Below are 16,370 nucleotides of genomic sequence, written 5' to 3'. Positions count from 1 at the left end.
TTTTAAGGCATTTTGCTCTTCAGCTGCTAATATACTGCCATTGACAGCTTATTGTTACAGTGTCAGGAATGGCAATGCAGGTGTCCTGGTACAGGACTGGTCCTGCAGTCAGTAGAGGTGAAGAGGCTGGGGAGGTTGTGCTTGGTCTTCTGAACAGCTCTAAACAGCCAGGACAGCCATTATAAAGTGACTTTTAGTGCTTGGCTGCTTCTCCTGACCTGCTCTTTGAGCTCAGTTTAAGCCATACCCATTTACACCAAATGAGGATCTGACCTCCATTTTTAGGAAGATCACCAAGCTTGTTTACAAAATAATTGCCTTGGCTTCCATCCCAAGCTAAGCAACTTTTTCTTTTGGCTTTGGCCAAGCTGGGTTCCTGTTATGGTTAGCCCAGGCTTGTACAATAAACATTTGGCAACCAGCAGTGTGGTGTTGCTCAGCGTGAACTTTTTGTGCTGCGGCTGATTGCACAAGACCTAGCGCTGGGTCAGTTGAATAGCTGCTGGTGTGGGATAGTATTGGTAACAGCGCGGTGAGTCGGGGTAGCCACACCAGCTAGGGCTGACTCATGCCACAGAGCCTTGCCTGACTCCACACTGACACTATCCGCGTCCCTTTTCAGCTGTGGCATCCTACGGAAATTTGTCCCAGAGTCCCCACAAGTGTGTAGCAGAGGATTTGGAGAGGCTTAAAGGTGCCAGTGGGACAAAGCAGGTGAGATGTGAACAGTGCATCTGCTGGAGGCTGGAGTAGAAGCTGCACGATGCCCAAGGCTGTGGTGTGTAGCTGCTGGTTGTTCTCCAGCACTGAGCAATGTGACACCACCCACTCTCATGTTCAGATTAAATTGGAGCACTTTTAAGCTAATTTTCACTTTTTTTTTTGGAAAAAACTTTTTTTTTTTACAGCATGGACACTTTCAGATTGTTCTTTGCATGCTGACTCTGTGTGCGTGTGCGAGTGAATTAAATACATGCTGCAAGGAACAAAACTGTACTTAACACAACACCCTTCAGTATGTACAGCTTCATTCCCACCCACAAAGAAATAGGGTCAGCCTCCTGCAGCCCAGTGGGGGACTTGGCTTGTCACTCAGTAGAGATGACAGCTTTCTGGGCAGAGCTAGATGTAGGTTTTGAACAGATTTATTTATTAAAAATTGATGCAGTCTCACTACGGCAATGATTTAATTTGGATGCAAATATGTAAGGAAACTTTTATGGACCAGATAAACATGTCAGGAATGAACAAGGCACAGATAATTTTGTCTTGAGCAGGACAATGAAGTAGGAGACCTCATAAGACTACTTCCAACTTTGTTTTCAGTGGCAACTTGTTCCTGTAAGTTGATAGTAATTTTCCCAGGCAGATCATGTGGAGACAGTCTCTGGGAGCCTGGGGGCAGGTTTTTGGTAACAATGAAGGTGATGCTTACTGCGGTACAGGTCTGACATACAGATGAACTCAAAAGTTTCTGCAAGACCCGATATCTCAATTTTGCCAGGCTAAAATCTCAAAACTTATGTGTCACTAGCAGCTACATTGCTCCCCTCCCTAGCGCCCATCCTCTCGGACTTTCACTTCCTCGCTCTGATTTGGTTATGCCCGTGATGTTGAAACACTCCTCTCTGTGTATCTCCTGCTGCTACTATTAGTTCCTTATTTGCTTTCTGAAATCTCTTACATTTGTTTACAGATGAAACCCTCTGAACTTCCCCTAAGTCACCACCTCTGCCCATTTACATGTGGAGACCTTGTTTATAATACTACTTTTTCCATTAATTTTAAAGCTTCATATTCTTTCTCTTTTTGGTTTCTTTTCATGCTATTTCCCTTTACTCTCTGCAGTCGATAACTCATACTCTTTTCCTTTCTTTCCATTTTCCTAGGGCTGCCTAATACAGAAGTAGTTGTCTTTCTTTTCTCCCAGTCAATTTGATGCTTTTTTTGTTCCCACATAACTGTTTCTTCCCCCTGAAGCTCATGTGGGCTGTACAAATGCAATTTGTTTCACCAATCCCTAAAAGAAAGACGACTCAGAATAAAATCCCTCCTAGCTGCACTAATTTTCCTACTAGCTCCCCAAGGTTTCAATCTTCTGTGCTTTTCACAGAAAGTCTAGATTTAAGGTCATATTCTTTAACTAACTAATTTTGCCTTGCCCAGGACAAGACAGATTGGTATTTATGGGACTTGCTTGGCACATAGAAAACTTGAGATCCAGCCCCTGATTGAGATCAACAAGGGACTTGAACTTTGGTCATCTTTGTCCAGCACGGAGGCCCTGCCCACCAGATTATTGACCCTTCTGAGATGGGTGGCTCTTAGAGGTCTGTGAAAATCTTCTAGAGGTCACAGATTTGTCCTCATGTGAAACAGGAGAAATCTCAAAAGTGGAAGTGGTTTGGGAAAACCATTTCCCACAGAGCTGCCACAGGGCTCATATCCTCTGCTTCGTATAAGTTGTCTCAATGTGGGGATTGGGCGGGTTTACTGCTAATTTCAACCTTCTCCTGGACTTCAGGACCAGGATAAAGTAGTAACCTGAGACCTTTCCCTCATCTGCTCCCCTCAGTCCTGAGCATGGACACCACACATTGCTGAGTGCTTCTCCCTCTTGTTTGTCCCTTAGAACAGCATGGGTCTCCTGCTCCTGCGAAACTGAGCATCAGTCCGAATTCCAAGCGTAATTTGCCTTGGTATGGAGAGTCACAACTGCCTTCACCCCATCTTTTTAGAGCAAGCTGTATTTATTTCTCCATGTTGTGAACCCAAGCCAGAATCTCCATCTTTTATTGCTGTTATTTCTCTAGATGAGCATTTCCTTCCTCTTTGCCAGTTTATGCAATAGGGTAAAATTGCTGTTAGGATTGGCAGTGCATCTTTTGATGGACACATACAGGCACTTGCACTAGTCTACCTCCTAAAAATAAAATAAATAGAAAAAAAAAAGTGCCCCATTTTTCATCAGTCACCAGAAATGAATCTGTATTTTAGCTGGAAATATTGAAAGAACAAGTCGTCTTATTTTCAGTTAAAGCAAATCAGCCTGTTCTTCTTTATTTACAGGTGAAACCATAACTTTTCCTGCCAAACAAATCCACGAAATATTATTTTGTCTCAAATCCACCAAATACTATTTTGTCTTTAAATAGTTATTTTGGGTTTGGTTCTGTTTTTTTTTTTTCTTTTTCCTTTTTTTCCCCTCCTCTGTATGGCTGTAAGGTCCTGGTTTTGCATTTGTTTTGCACAGGAATAAGGAAAGACAACTCTAATTTATGTGTTAATTTTAAAAAGATGTAAAATGCAGTACAAGATGCGAAGGACAGTAGAACTGGCTTATACAGCAAGCCCTGATTGCTCCAATTATAGGCTACTGCTTTCTGGTCCATATCCTTACATTTTTGCATAAGCGCATCCTCTGTTACTGGAACTGGAACTGGAAGGATGAATGGCCTCTATCTGTATTAAATTAAAAATTTGTTAAATTTCACTTGTGTTATTAACCTGCAATCTAAATTCTCCATCTGACATAAAGACAACTAATCCTCACACAAAACTCTGACTTCCTGTAAAAATACACTGATCACTAACTAATTTTTCCTTTTGTTTTCTTCTCTCAGTTGTTTTACTCTTATTTTTGTGACCAGAAAACTTCAGCTCTTTGCCTGTGGGTAAACAACTAAGTTGTATAAGATCGAAACAAGCAATATTCATTGCAATGAAAGTATAAGCAGCCCTTCTGAGTCTCATGCGTTCAAAGTGAGATTGCTTCATCCTGCACTTGAGATTCCTCCTTTGCTGTGGCTGTATCACCCACCGGTGAGTACAAATTGAATGTGTCTCTTCCAGCAGTGTGCCGTGAGGAACTGATTTGGTCCAGAGTGGAAGGAGGAGGTGTGGAGTACGTGACCATTGCCATCAGGATCGGTGTTGCCTGACCATCGGGAGGATATCCGAGCCACCCGTGCCAGGAATCTGGTCGCCCTCGTTTTCTTCCCATCATCTGGCTTTGAGGTTCCTGCAGTCTCCTGCAAGTCATCTCTTTCTGCTTCGCCTTTCTCCTCCATGGCAGGGGAATAGTGTCTTGTTTGCTGCGAGGAGATGCTGTGAAGTTTCAGTCTCCGAAGACTTCTTCAGCGGAAAGTTGTTGGCATTTGCAATGCAGCTTCATCATGGAACTGAAGTGAGCAAAAAGGTTTCCAGAGAGGATGTTCTGTGTGACATCTGCTGCTTAGACTTCGAGGCATTTGCAGAGGTGAAGTAAGCATAATATTAACTGACTAGAAAGCAAATCCTTTCTCTTTAAAGTTCTCGTTAAATGCAAACTGCAGTGGAAGAGGAATGGAAAGCATCAATCCAGATCATTTACTGTTACCCCCAAGCAGCAGATTCATTGTCTGCTTTCAAAGGATTGCTGTACAGCTGTTAAAGAGCATTCTTGGCTTCTTGGGGAGGAGGGGAATGTACCCCTATTGCCATTAATTGTTAATAATTGCTGGCATCTTTAATGAGTTCAGAAAGTGATCAGTCCATTCACAATAACCTCTTCTGCCTGCCCCCTTCAGATCCTCTAGGAAAAAAAACCAAACAGACAACAAAATGGAGCTACTAAATTTCAAGATGACTAATGGGACTAACATAGCATAAAATGGCAGGATGAAGACAGAATTTCTTTAAAGGTTGTTGCTGCCTATATAGCTTTAGAAATGCAGGACAGTTTATTTCATTAAAAAAAAGAAGGTAGAGACAGAGACAGCCGTAAAATAACCCACCTATTGAAATGTCATTACTTTAACTTAGAGTATGCAAATAAAGGAAGAGAATGAGGAATTAGGTATTCAGAAAGAGCAGGTCCCCATAAAGGCCAGTTAAAGTCAGCAGCAAGAATTGGGAGGCTGGTCCCAAAGGGGAATCTGTGCCGAGTGAGAAGGGAATTGCCCTGTGAATGTATTTCGTCTGCAGCCATTTGGGGTGCAGCTTTTGTGCTATGTCTTTACAGTGCCTGGTGAAATAAGGCCCCGGCTTGTGACTAGGAATCCTAATGCTGATCCCTAACAGCAGCCAGCATTGTTAAAATGTCAGCAAGAATGATAAGAGGTATCAGACATTTGGGGGTAGTGGGAAAGGCATCAACTATGTTTCTGCTCTTTTATTTGCAAAAATGGGTTCTGGCAGTTACAGATCCGCTGAGGATTGCTTTGCTCCTTAGGAATAAAACAGGAAGGAGAAATAATAGGAAAATATTTTATGAAGTGTGACAGCAGATGGGCTATTAAATATGACTCACTGTGTGGCGTGCTGGCAAACTCTTACTAATGACCTTGTGACTCGGCGGCCACTTCGGCAGAGGTTATAGACTTGACAGGCCGTCTCTGCCTGGCGAAGGTGAGCCTGAGCCCAGCGAGCATCATGCTGTTCTGAGACTCGTGATGCCAAAAACGTGTTACCTGAGTCAAGGAAACTGAATTACGTGAATAATTAAAATTCATATCAAAGTTGTGGACTATGTGGATGCTGAAGTTATTTCTGTCCACAACAACTTCGTCAGTTTTTTAAGTTATCAAACAGAGGGGCCCATGCTAAAGGTGGAAGTATTAAATGGGGGTATCTACATATTAAGTAGGGGTAAGTGAGGGGAGGATTGGACGTGGCATGAAGGTGACAAAGGCAGTGAAAATGCCAGAGCCACCTACAAATCGATACATCCATGTTTTATTTGTCCTTTAAAAATCAGCTGAGAAGACTGCTATACGATGCATGGTAGGGAAGACTCCTGCTGTAGAAAGGGAATGTGCAGGCTGATCTAATACTTCTTATGTATTTTTAAGTTCTGTGTCACACATGACAACTTAATCATCAAGTCTTCACGAAGGCCAAAGATCACCAGTTTTAGAATGGCTGTAGATTCACACCACGGGCACAGGAGACTGTCAGGGGAAAATGACCTGTAACTCTGGTGTCAAAGCTCTCCTTTAGTGCTTATATTACAGAGCATCTAAATCATGCATTACAGCCTTTCTGATTGTACCGCCTGCCGAAGCAAACAGCCAGAGACGTAGTCTTGTACCTGCCTGTGATGTTTCCAGTTCCAGGTGCATTTAATTTTGTTTACAGCTGCACTGGATTTGCATGGAGAAATTCTTACACCTCTTGCCAGTGCTTTGAAGGCTACATCATCTTGTGGAATAATGAAATTACTATTCTGTTATTACTTCATATTCATATATACTTTACATAAGAAGATATAGGAGGCATGAAATAGCTTGTATCTGACATATATTTGGGGTATTATGGGAATCCAATACTTTTCCTCTCTGTGGGCTGGGGGAGTTGTGTCTCCTTTGCCTTGGGGGAGCAGTTTCTGCCTAGGCTGCTCCAGAGGCCACCGGGGCTGAGCAGAGAAAGGAGTGTGTCCTCTCTTCTGAACCTCACTAATATGTCCCATGGAGTTATTACGGGGAGCCCGATCTTTGCTGGAGAACCCTCTTGGGAGGGTAAGTATGAAGCAGTTGCCAGTGAGGGCAAACCTGAGGGCATATCTCTGCTGAAGGTGCAGCACTGAGAATTTTGATGGCAGGGCAGGGAGGTAAGAGAGCTTGGGAGGAAGAGCACCTCTGGTTTCCCAGCTCTTTGAGGCAGAGGGGAGCTTTCCTGCTCTCCACGGTCACAATCTGCAGACCTCCAACTAAAAGGGGAGCAAATCTCAGCATCTTCCTCTTCAAAACTTACTCCTGTAGTGAGTTCAAAGGGAGTTTGAAATATGCTTTAAAATACCTATAGGACTTCAGGATTCAGATACCTCACTTTGACCAATGTTTGTGAAGACTGAATAGCTTAGTGAAGCTCACATACCCGTGTTTTCCAGATCCCTGCACCAGATGGATAATTTGACTCACTGCAACAAATCAGAGCAACCTCAGTTCAGTGACCCTCATGGAGCTGTTGCAGCAGCAGGGTATGGGCTTGTTCAGAGCACATTCCCAGCGAATTCCTGGAGCTAGGGATTATTTGGAATGGTGCAATACTGGATGTCCTCCTGCCACTGGGAAATCTCAACAAAGGTTGCCCTGCAGCAGTTGCAAAAGCACAGCCGAGAATTTGGCCTGTGATGTTCTCGGGTCTTATCCCTGTTCATAGCTATGAACCCAGAAGAACATGGCGAGGCAGAAGGAAGCAGACGGCTCTCCTCTGACAAGAAGGGACTGTGGGCCCTTGTGCAATAACCCTGCACTACCTATTTTCCAAGAGCTTCATTAGCCACTCTTGCACAAAACCAAATTAACGCTATCTTAGGACAAGCGTCAGAGTCCTCACACAGCCTCCCGAGCTTCCTGAGGCCAGTGCAAGTGCCTGCTTTTCCTGACGCAGGAGGATTGCCCGTGTAAACTTCACCCTGTGACTTCAGCCGTGTAATTTGTATTCAGAAAGAGATGCTGCCTTTGGCCCTCTGGCTGCCTTTGTTCGGCTGTTATCTGTGCAACCGGTGCAGAGCGCCGTGGCAAGGGAAGTGCAGCAGACACAGCTGGAGGTGATGTCAAGGGGGGTGGAAAGACATCACAAGTGGAAGGCAAGAGTGAAACTCTAATTGAGACTCTGTAAGATACTGTGAAAATATTGTGTCTCCTCAGTGGAGCATGCACAGAAAACACAAAAAATTCCCTGCCTGACATCTCATGCTACAGTGTGTCTCTGCAGAGACGTCACCATTTCCACATGATGATTCCTCTTATTTTGCCAAGAGGTGAGGATCCCCATGTAGGAAATTAAATCCTAGAGGAAATGGGCTTGTTTTCCTTCGGTTTCTTCTGTCGACTCCATAGAAACCTGCCGTCCCTGTTGGACCCCAACTTCCCCAGGGTTACAGACCAACCACCGGTGTATGTGATGCAGGAAGGCAGCCTGCTCTGCAAGTTCCTGCTCTCCCACCTCTAACAGAGATTTTGAGCATCACTCACCAGCAAGGCCCAAATGATGCTCTCTCAGCCCGAATACGAACTCCATTGCTCAACAAGAGCTCCCATGTTCTCCATCCCCCCTACTTGTGGACAGATACATGTGATCTGGGGAAAAAAAAACTTCTTTAATTGGGGGCGGTTAGGTATAAATGGACTTTTTTCCTCTGTGCCAGGAGTGGAGCAGGGCCTGGCAGCAGTGTATCAGCGTGGGCAGCTCCTGACCTTTTTACAGCCAAGCGTCTCTTGAGCAAATTGGCCATGTCTTCATCCCTTCCTGTGTCCCCACTCTCTTCCCAGCCTGGTGGTGATGCTGACACCGAGCTAGCAAGACTACCTGAACCTATCTGTCCTGTAGCACTTTCTCCAGGGCTCCCTGTGTGTGAAGACCCTGGAGATCTCAGAGCTCCAAAAAACCTTGTTCACAGGGGTAATCCATGCCTCCTGCTTGTAAGGTACTTGTATTTCACCGAGCTGTTGGAAACAACAGCTCCGTTATGTCCCATTCCCACTAAAAATGGGGCTTCTGGAGTGGCTACAATTCCCAGGAGCCGGTATCAATGCAGGATCAGGTTCTCACAGAGGAGGTTTTGACCTGTTTGGGTGAGAAGAGCTGAAAAGGCAACATCAAATCATAAAGTAGGTCTGCTGAAAGTTCAGAAAGATTTCTCTCGTGAAAATGAGGTTAGTGCAAGGAGACAGCTTTGCTCAGCATTTACCTTCTGCAAATTTCCACCCCAGTCAGCTGCAATCATGTAAAAGAATGAGTAAGAGGAATGAAAGGCAGCATTTTGCAGTAAATTCCTGGTTATCTGAAGATTTCCTCTGGACTGAAAGAATAGCTACTACCATCCGCTACAAGGGTGTTTGGATGTGATCAGGTAGAAACAAATAATCTTGAACAAATGCAGCAGAAACAGCTTTAAGATGCAATGAGTGTTCTGACTCAAAAAGAAGGATTTCACAGGGGAAAAATCCAAAGTAAAACTGCAAGAACAATGCTAATTAGAGATGTGTCAGGTGCTTGGCTCTGGACCACTGTTAGGCTAGTGTGTGCATTTCAAGGACAAATCATAGGCAAGAATCGGGGTAGAAGATGTTGAAATCTCCCCATCATTTTTTTTCCTTGAATTGGCTCAGTGAAGTCCTTGGGAGCGGAGGGTGGGGAATGAACTGTGCTGAAGGCTCACTAGCCCCAGCTAGTATGCTACCCACAGCTGGTTTCATTACTGGCTAAATTGTTGGAAATGCAATCCAGAATGAGAGGGAAAACTGAACTCCGTGGTGAAAAGCTGGAAGATAATTTTTTAACTCTCACTAACCGCTATACTTCCCAGCTTCAGACAGGGCTGCAAGCAGCGATACTGTGAGAAAAGACTGCTTCTGGCTACGCACCCTACCTCACTTCAGACTGACAGAAAATTTAGCAAGAAATGTTGAGCTTCACAACCATACACAGATGCACTCCCCAGGGTCCCCGCTGGCTAATTAGTGCTCTCCCTGCCGGGAGCAGTGATCTTTTCAAAGTCCAGCTTTCTCTCACTGTTAAAACCAGAAGGCTTTTGCAAGCAAGGGTATTAGTTGCAGGTGAAAGCTGCTTTTTAATGAAATTGGGACCAAGTTTCTCCCTGAGATTTTGATCAGCCATTTTGTCTATCCTTTTTTTTTTTTTTCTTAATTTCTCACAGATGTTCCTTCTTGTGTCTCATCATACAGATACCACTTCAATGCTTGCCCCCTGGGTTAGCCTGCACATTGTAAGACCTCTCTCTCATCACTTTCAGTATATGTAAGACAATCCTACAAGTCACCAGTTTTGCTGGTTATATAGTAACATTTGGAAACCTTCTATATACCGTGTCTATGAGAGACAAATCTCAGCTGATGCCGCCTCTCTGTCCTAGAAGAAATTCCTTCTGCTCAGAAGATTAACCTGTTATTGATCATGCTTGGGAAAGACCCCTGAGGGTTTGCTAGGTACGATTTACACTGTTTTCTCTTGTCTGCTCGCTCAGCATTCAGCCATTTGCTTTCTTACTGCTTTAATGTTGTCTATTGCGGTGGTTTGTGTTTAGTATTTGACTGTACCTTAATGTTAGGATAAAAAGCAGTGGTAAAATGCGACATTTAAAAATAATGAATTGTGTGCATATGCACATATATCTATGCATATGAATATCAGTCACCTGATGTATAACAGGATTAATAACTGAAAAAGTGTTTTTTCTAGCTGAGCTGCTTTTTTCAGACCCTGTAACTGTGATTTACAAGGGCGTTTAATGCACGGATCATCACAACCCCCTCCCTCTGCTTTCCACCTCTCTGCCCTGCACCCTACACGTGCAAGGAGGAGCTTGTCCTCGGCAGGGAGAAGTGAGGAGATACCCAGGCCATGAGAGGGAGCTCTGACAGGGCACCCCAAGTCCTGTCCTAGCACCCTGCTTCTAGGCTTTCACCCCCCTTTTCAGCTGACCTGTGCACATTCATTGTCCATGGCTGTGAGTGAGTGCAAACCTCTCACCGAAACCTCTCTCGCACAGTCAAATTCAAGTCTGCACCGGTGACCCTGCTGCTTGCTTTTGCTGTCATTTTTAATCTTGCAGGGGTTGAGAAAATACTCGCATGCAAAGTTGTAAACTGCTTGCAGTTCACCTGCCTATTCTGGTGAATAAACAGAATATTCTGCTTATGGCACATCCTTTCAAGAGGGGAATACTTAACAGATGAACTAAGGCACTGAAGCGTGAGTACCATTAGCCACACCTGCCAAAAGAAAGAAAGAAAGAAAGAAGAAAAAAGACATAGTAAGGCAAAAATCCCCTGATTTGGAAAATATTTCCTGACCACCTTCCTCAGCCACGTGCTAGAGAATTTAATCCTGTTAAAATTCCTCCCAAGTCCTTCTGTCCTCATAAGAGCATTTAACATTATATATACCTCTTATGAATAGTTCTCCAACAAATTATACTACCTGCATAAGCATCAGTTTTGGATTTTCTACTATGCGAATTTTTTATAGAAAGCTCTTTGTACACTGATGGCATTACAGAGCTGATGAGTAATTTGATTTACGTGAAATAAAATGGGGAAAATTGCATGAGTAAGACGAGCTAATGAAGCATTGAAGAAAGAAAATGTTACTGTGCTGTCAAAAAAAAACAACAAAAAACCTCTGTAGGCTGACAAGAAACCAGACAAGTAGACTCTCTGAGTAATAAACTTACCAGCAATGTAAGACATTTTTAATTTTGATAACATCTTTACTGGGAATGGCGTGAACCAAACTTTTATGTTTGAATATCTTAAGATTGGGGGTGTATGGCTAAATAGGAACTTACAAGTGTGTCTCTGTTGGTTTAATGGATTGACTGAAAATCCTGAGCCAAATAAGTCTTAGCATTTGTGTCCGGCAGTAGTTTTAAATGTTCTTTTTTTCACTCTCTTGTAGTGGAAGCTTTAGGCTTATAAGGGGCAATTTCACTTATTCAAGTAGTGAGATGTTAACTGCTCAGGCGTATTTGTCTTGTTTGCAAGAAACAGTGGAGAGTGGGAAATCTATGGACCTTGGATTAATGTCCCTGGAGTTTAAATGATAGTCTTGTTTTTTTTTTTTCCCCCCTTTGCTTCTGCAAAATTCAGCATGTAGACCTTGGTGCCTACAATTTCTTACTTAAGACGTATTGGCACAAAATCTCTGAAAAGCCTGGTATGAATCACCCCCAAAAATCACATTTTAAATTATTTGCTTAAAGAAAACACCAAATGCTGGTGCCAAAAACCAGTCTGTGGAATAAAAAACAACCCCTCTGTGTTTTATAACCTTAAGGGGAAACACTCCAGGGTTGGATTTGCTAGCTTGTACTAATGCCCAAGGGTTATGATCCAGAACTGCAATTTATTCTGCCTGATGGGAGACTGCAGGTGTGGCTTTATGTCTCTGTCCCAGGATGGAGGCTCCTGTACACCTGGCAGAGCTGTGTTTCTCCCAGATAGTGCATTCGTCTGAGTGTGTGTCTCTTGCATCCCAAACGAGTGTGTTGGGAGGTATCAGCAAGCATTTCCAAGATGCCCATCTCTGCAGCACGTGTGTGTCAGGCTCGCAGGATAAGTCGGTCAAGTGGGTGCCCAGGGATTTGCCTGCTTCTCAGCCAAATTTTTGATTTTTGATCCCTGTGAGACTGCCAATGGGTATGACAGCTCAGACAGCAGGGATGATTGGCAATGGACACCTGGGTGATGTTTCTGGGATTCAGCCTTTTGGCAGCCCTAGCAATGGCTTTCGGAGCCACCCTCACAGGCAGAAAGTCTGATTCGCATCCCCGCCTCTGGAGCATCGTTTTCTCCTTTCTGACTCACCAGCTGTGCTGCATTACCTTGCTGGGGCCATCAGACAGCGTAGGTCAGGGAGGCTCGTCTGTCTATCCCAGGTGTCTTGTTCCTTCTCCTGTACCTGCCAGCCTGTCCCAGACTGTCCGAGCAGTGGAGGCCACCGGCTGCAGTGTCCCCCGGGTCCCTCCTAAGTGCCCAGCAGCCAGACCCTGCCCTGTGCCTATTGCCTGCTTTTCACTGAGGCGATACTGAAAAAGGAAGGAAATATTACACAAAGCGATTAAGGCCAAAAAGTCATCGGCACAAGAGGGATGAGCTCCAGTCCTTCTTTAGTTGCATTGCAATCTCTACATGGTAATGATTTATGCTTTATGTCACTGAGAGCACTTCTCCATATAAAATGGAGAAAGTTGGTTCAGAAATTTTCGGATACACATAGGGCACCGCTATCCCCAATTCTTTTTCATATTGGTGACTTTGCAAGTCAGGTCAGCCCTTAACTAAGGTGCTGAGGCCAACTTATCTGATCAGATCATCTATTCCTTTGGACTGGTGAGCAAGAAACTTAGCAGGATCCATATTATTGCAGCTTTGCATTAATATACTCGCACCATCGATCCACATATCCTTTTCTCATTGACTTGTAAGGGAAGTGCCAAACTTGTTCTCGCTGTTCAAAGTCATTCTTTTTCTCTTACTCCCACCACTGACATTATCTGGTGCTTTCTGTATGATTTACTCATCCTTCTCTGCGTTGATAATGCTGGATATTTTAAACTTCTCATCAGCAAATTCCATTTACAACAGGATTTTTTTTGTGGTAATGCTATTAATGAAATTATTGTCACATCAGTCCTGAGACCAATCCTTGAGGAACTCCAAAAATACTCTCCACAGCCCAACAGTTCCCCTTTGTGCACAGGCCATCGTCATGTCCCTCTTAGTCAGTTCCTTCTCTGCAATTTTCGATAGTGCCTCTCATTTTGGATCTGCACTGTCACCACGCCCCAGGCGTCGGAACATGTCACAGCCAAAGTGCGATGAGGGCAGCTGGATTCTGAGGCACACCCATACATGTTTGGTACTTTCTGGCCAGCCCCTGGTAGCAAGCACTGCACACATGTTGCAGACCTGGGTACCTAACTGCCTAAATCTCAAGTTTTGCTTCCTATCCCAACATTAATAGTCTGGGAATGTGCCAAAGATCTTCATCCTGGTCAGAGTTTTAATTGGGTTTATACTGCGTAGCACTATGCCCAATTGGTACGTCACTCTAGACACTGGTTGCTATGGGTGCTCAGTGGTCCCAAATGAACCAACAGCCATTTAATTTATCTTTTCAGACTTTCCCACCAGTTGGTTTCCTGCCCACCTCTTTTGGTTTCTGAAGAAATTTTTCCTTTGCTTTCATCCTCCCAGAGTGATCGCTTTACAAAAGATTGCCAATCAAGCTGAGGTTAAGATATTCATATGAAGTCAGTAAAGATCCGGTCTATTTAAAACTCAGGTCTTCCCCAAAGATGCGAGTTGCACTAAATCCACTGGAAACATCAGTGTGCATTGACTTCATCTGGCCTTTTACATATAACTTTTTCTATACTGAATCCATTAAGTGGCTGAATTTGATGCCAAATTTTTGCCTGATTGAAACAATTCTTAATACTAAAATTTATACCAGGAGAGATTCTGAGAATATAAACTTCTGTGACCTAATTCTTAACCAAAGAAAAATGATATAGCTTTTGATTTCAGTGAAGCTTTGTTAATTCATACCAGCTGAAATCTTAGCTTGTAATTTGGTTTTCTTTTCTTTCTTCCCCCCTCCTTAAAATTTCTGGTAAGTCCTCTGCCTGAAAAGTTGCACGGATATGGTAGGCCACAGGATTTTATAGTGGTTCACTGAGATATATATGGCTGGGAGAAAGGTTAGTCAAATATTTGTCAGAGAAATGTTGTATCTCCTTATGTAGAGTAACTGATTGGCATCAAGAACCTTATCTCCCTCCATATCACAGGAAGAGTGGCACCAGACTCAGTTGTCAATAAAAGCAGTATACAAGGAAGACATAGCTGCTTTGACTGCATAAAAGCCTGTTCAGAGATATGAAAATACGGAAGAGCAGAGAAAGGTCCTGTGGTGGAAGTGGAAAGAAAGATATGGTGTTTTGTGGGATAAAAAATCTACGCATTAGAAGAGTCAATGAATTTAGGATGAGTTAAGCACTGATCAACTTCATCCTAGTGAGCTTCTGAGCGGGACACATCCGCTCACAACAGGGGGCATGAAGCCAAAATATGAATTTTACCCCACCAAGATCATGACCAGATACAGATCAAGAAAGCAAAATAAAGTAAGTCCTATGAGAAAAACGACAGACACAATTGGGGTGGAGGGACAGAGGAAGAACATGTGGGTGTGTGAATTTCTAAACCTACCATATAGTTCCTCCTATGATTATTTTCTCTACCAGTGGCAACTTTTTTGTAAGTTAGAACTTTTATGGTGGTAAGAATTGTATTAAATACATTCACAACAGCACAAGCCCTACATTTAAAAAGTTATGGTTTGATTTCTCCACTTACATTTCTATTTGTTTTTGATTGTATTTTGATACTTAGAAGCCCTCTCAGTCTGTCTTCCTCAGGCTTGCTTTCCCTTGTTTCCACTTAAAGCTAATTTTATTTTATTAGTGAAAAACAGCTTTTTCTCTCCACCTGAAATATTGCCTCTGATTTTCATGGAGGGTGTAGTTTTAACAAAAACTTTCACGACTCAAGGAACATTTTGTTTGTTTTGAGACAGCAAGTGTTATGATTCCCTGTTTCCTTTAAATTAGTATTGAAAAATGAATCAAATCTTGGGTGTTTTTCCATTGAAAATATCAAGATATCAAGATATCAGGGGATCAGGCCCAGCCAGCACGGGTTCATGGAAGGCAGGTCCTGCTTGACCAACCTGATCTCCTTCTATGACCAGGTGACCCGCCTAGTGGATGAGGGAAAGGCAGTGGATGTGGTCTACTTGGACTTCAGTAAGGCCTTTGACACTGTCTCCCACAGCATTCTCCTAGAGAAGCTGGCGGCTCACGGCCTAGACAGGTCCACTCTTCGCTGGGTAAAAAACTGGCTGGACGGCCGAGCCCAGAGAGTTGTGGTGAACGGAGTTAAATCCAGTTGGCGGCCGGTCACGAGCGGTGTTCCCCAGGGCTCAGTTTTGGGGCCGGTCTTGTTCAATATCTTCATCAATGATCTGGACGAGGGGATCGAGTGCTCCCTCAGTAAGTTTGCAGACGACACCAAGTTGGGCGGGAGTGTTGATCTGCTGGAGGGTAGGAAGGCTCTGCAGAGGGACCTGGACAGGCTGGATCGATGGGCCGAGGCCAACTGTATGAGATTCAACAAAGCCAAGTGCCGGGTCCTGCACTTCGGCCACAACAACCCCAGGCAACGCTACAGGCTTGGGGAAGAGTGGCTGGAAAGCTGCCCAGAGGAAAAGGACCTGGGGGTACTGGTTGACAGCCGGCTGAACATGAGCCGGCAGTGTGCTCAGGTGGCCAAGAAGGCCAACGGCATCCTGGCCTGTATCAGAACTAGTGTGGCCAGCAGGAATAGGGAGGTGATCGTGCCCCTGTACTCGGCACTGGTGAGGCCGCACCTCGAATACTGTGTTCAGTTTTGGGCCCCTCACTACAAGAAGGACATGGAGGTGCTGGAGCGCGTCCAGAGGAGGGCAACGAAGCTGGTGAAGGGCCTGGAGCACAAGTCTTATGAGGAGCGGCTGAGGGAACTGGGGTTGTTTAGCCTGGAGAAGAGGAGGCTGAGGGGAGACCTCATCGCACTCTACAACTACCTGAAAGGAGGGTGTAGCGAGGTGGGTGTTGGTCTCTTCTCCCAAGTAACAAGTGATAGGACAAGAGGAAATGGCCTCAAGTTGTGCCAAGGGAGGTTTAGATTGAATATTAGGAAAAATTTCTTTACTGAAAGAGTGGTCAGGCCTTGGAACAGGCTGCCAAGGGAAGTGGTGGAGTCACCATCCCTGGAGGTATTTAAAAGACGTGTAGATGAGGCCCTTAGGGACATGGTGTA

Source organism: Calonectris borealis, chromosome 2 (genome assembly GCF_964195595.1).
Source record: "Calonectris borealis chromosome 2, bCalBor7.hap1.2, whole genome shotgun sequence".
Taxonomy (NCBI): Eukaryota; Metazoa; Chordata; class Aves; order Procellariiformes; family Procellariidae; genus Calonectris; species Calonectris borealis.
The sequence above is the reverse complement of the archived record's forward strand: the minus strand, read 5'-3'. Positions refer to the sequence as shown.